The 3801-nt window shown below is 48.2% G+C and overlaps 1 pseudogene; it reads left to right on the plus strand.

Annotated features, from left to right (window-relative positions):
• The first annotated feature begins 56 nt into the window (after nucleotides 1-56).
• LOC101574623 lies at nucleotides 57-3162 on the plus strand (annotated as a pseudogene).
• The last annotated feature ends 639 nt before the right edge of the window (nucleotides 3163-3801 follow it).

A 3801-nucleotide genomic window follows, 5' to 3' on the forward strand; every position in this document is an offset into this window, starting at 1 on the left:
CCGCTCGCCGCACACTCCGCCCAGCGCGCCTGAGAGCCGACTCCGCCGAGGCCCTAATGCCCGGCCTGCCGGGCAGCGGCCTGCGGCCCCGCCCACCCTCGGCGCCCGCCTCTCCGCCCCTGAGGCGCCAGCATCGGACTCCGGCCGCCTGGGCCTGCTCGTGGCCCCGCCCACCCCGCCGGGCTAGAGCCGGAGCGACGGGATTTCCGGCCCGCCCCACCCACTTGGGGCGGGGCCGAAGCAGGCACCACCTACCTCCCGTCTGCCGCGCGCGGTCCTAGAGCCTGCGCGAGCACAGAGCGGTGGCTGCGAGAGGGTCAGCTGTGTGAGTCTCGGTGCGCAGACGGGCGTGGCGGCGTCCAGGGTAAACGCAGCAGGGAGCTAACACGCAGTGCCCCGCCACAGGCAGGGGGACAGCTGTCCCCCACTGGTGAAACAATGCGGAGGCGACCCTCTGGATAATTCTGGGTGGAGTGGGAGGAAACCTGTGCGATTTAACCCGTGTCCATACCAAAGACTTGTTTTCTTCGTTTTTACATAATTTGGATGAATAACCTGTGTCAAACTCGATAGAAAAAGATCAAGTAATGAAGTGGCAAAGAACAAAGTAGATATGTTTAACTCTTTGAATTAAGAGAAGTGATTGAGGGGAGAAAATCCAGCCTTCTTGCCTGCCTGTTGGCCATACATTTATAACATCTAGTCACAAAATAGTGAAACTCCTCGCAAGCGGGGACGAAGATGTTATAAGAGACAGTAGTAGTAAGCCCCACGAGTGAGAAAAGTGGCCTGTGAGAAATACTTAAGCAGCATTAGCTAGTGGAGGGACAGTTGCAGTTTCCTGCTTTTACAAAACTCATCTTTACACCTTATTATTTGTGAATGGTAGCTCCGATTTCGTTTTTTTGTATTTGAGAAAGTTCAAGTGAATAGAATAGCTTCATAAATCAAAGCTTATGGTATTTTGTTGCTGAACTATGGGCAGGCATTTTTTTCGGGGGAGGGGGATTTTCCTATTTTAATGGAGCTGAAAGCCTGAATTCAGACAAAACTAAAATCATGGATGCCTCGCCTTATAAGTTCAAACCATTCAACAAGCAAAGAATTAAAATAAACACTGGGTAAAAAATAGATTTCTGGTGCATGAATGTTGTTTCCATAGTGACTCCGTTATAAGCTTGGGGGTGGGAACACAGGACAGACTGATTTTGCCGCTTCCACCTCCAGGCACCTTCCTCTGTGGGAGCCAGGGGCCCTCTCTCTTTCCCCTGACCCAAGCCTTTTCATTACCATCCTTGAAGTCTGAAGTGCTTATACTCTACTTGAAGTTGTGTTGGCCATTCCACAGGGCCAGCAATGGAGATATGTGTCTTTGAGGTGAGACTTGTTCACAGTAGATAATACCCGCCTGTATAGTGCTACTGGGACTGTTACTAGCCCTATAATAGAGACAGGGACCATCCCTGTTTAATTCTGCCTAGCCCAGGGGACCCTCAACAGCAGAGCGTTACCCACATTGCCATTCCCAAGGAAGCCTACAGTACAGTTCACATTAGTGGCTCACCATGGACCTGGCAGCTATAAAGCTAGAAATGCCAAGGAAAAGATGGAGAGTGCCACATCTGTAGTGAAAAACTCTCGTGAGGTAGTGCAGACCCTTGCAAACTCTTGCCAGCACAGTTCATGAATGGCAACATCCACATTCCAGGGGCCGGGGAGACCTGGCAAGCACAAGGGCTTGAGTTCAATTCCCGCTTCCGAAAAAAAAAAAATTCCAGTAACTGTGCAGGCTGTGGCAGGCATGTAGCAAAATACAGCTCAGATTGTCCACATGTGGGACCCCCCCCCCAGCAACAGCCACAACAGCAACCCTCCCAAGAACAGACGCTGCCACCACCATAGCAACAGCAGCTCCAGGTTACTTGCTCAGCTTTGACTGTCCAAGTGTCTGCAGTTGAACCACAGCCATAGCCACAGCCTTCCCTAGAATTTCTGCTTCCAAATTCTTTGAAGCCAGGATAAGGCTGGAAGTATGGAAAAACTGGGCCCAGATCAAGAATGCTGAACTGGAGAAGGATGCTCAGAACATAGGCACCCACTGGGAGGCATCAACTGCTACAATTCCAGATCTCAATTCCTGTACTGTGGTTGAGTTGAATTATGGGCTAAGTCTAAAGGCACAAGAAGCATGAAATGGAGGTGAGCCCTATGATCCTGATGTGCTCTACTATATTTTCCTGGGTATTCAAAAGTATCTTTTTAGGGCGGGCCAAATAGCTTTGTGGATTAAAACACCTGCAAGCAGGCTCAGGGGCTGGAGGTTTCATCCCCAGGCCTGCTATGCCAGCTCCAAGCCCCAGGGCACACTGAAATGGCAATTGAGACTGGGTATGGTGGTGCTCACCTATAATCCCAGGTCTTGGGAAATTGTAAACAGGCAGATCACTACAAGTCTGATCTAGTAGTGAGACCCTGAACACCCTGTAGACCCTCCCCTAAAATACAAATATATATTTTGAAAATGGAAGGGTAGATGATATTTTCTCTGATCTTTACTATGTTTGATTCATGGAGTGCCTACATGAAGTTTTGAAGGATGTTAAACCCCAGGTCACTCCACTTGCCTGTGTCCTGCCCAACCACATGACTGAAGAGATGCTGTGGCAGTACAAGCTGCTACGGGGACACTTTCTCGCTACTCCACTGACCACCCTCATGTTCTTTAATACCAAGTACTTCCTATTGAAGACAGTGGACCAGCCAGTGATACTGGCCTTCTCCAAGGTCTAGCGACAGACAAAGAACTCCTCTAATCCCAAGGATAAAATCTGGAGTATCGGTTCCTGAAGGCCCTTAGAGTACACCAGACTGGCCAGAAAGTTACAAATGACAAGTATGCAGAACTGACAAAAATCCAGAGAATCCATTGAGATGTCCCATAAAATTCTATGATTTCTACCTCTTCAAATGTCCTCAGGGTGTGAAAGGCCAGAACAACATGTTTTATGGACACCTAGGCCGGTAGTGGCCCCCAACAGCCCAATCCGGTACTCAGTCCAGCCTATCAGCAGAGAGCAGATGGGACAAATGCTGACTTGGATCCTGGTGATCTGAGAAATTCAAGAGTCCATCACATTGGCCAGTCCAAGCACCAAGCATTGAGATGCCTCAGCCATGGTACAAGAGGAACCAGCCAGGAGAAAACAGATAGATTTTCACACCAAGAAGAGGCCTCCTTTGTTTTCTTTTCTTTTCTTTCTTTTTGTTCCTTCTTTCTTTCTTTTAATCTGCATAGTTATGAAGCCTTTCAGGATACTTCCGTTTAAAATCTAAAAGAAATGTTTGCCCCCCCCCCTTTGCATCTTCGTTGACATTCAGTAGACTCCTTAGCTCATGAGAGCCTAAGAACCAGATGTCCTAAAAAGTTGCTGGCTTTTTTATGCAGGCCCTGAGGAAAGGGCTTGGACTCATAGGAGCAATGTAGCCCCTTCCCTTCTTCACGATGGATCTGATAATGGCCCGATCTCCAGGGAGCCTCCTCAGCTGGCTTCCACTTTGGACTGTGCACATCAGTGACCACTGAGGAACCATATTTTCCTCATGTTCAGACATAAATCTAGTGTCTAGTGGAAGAAAAGTAAGGGGAAAACCAATTATGATTTATTAAGACAATTTCTATTACAAAAATTAAATGAAATCAAACTGTGGATTTGTGGGTTCACTCATCTACTGAAAAATAAGAGAATTCTATGGCCCAGTGGAGGACCTAATCCACTGGGATAGATGAATTTTTTTTTTTTT

This window comes from Octodon degus, unplaced genomic scaffold (genome assembly GCF_000260255.1).
Source record: "Octodon degus isolate 3935 unplaced genomic scaffold, OctDeg1.0 scaffold00038, whole genome shotgun sequence".
In the NCBI taxonomy this organism is placed as follows: Eukaryota; Metazoa; Chordata; class Mammalia; order Rodentia; family Octodontidae; genus Octodon; species Octodon degus.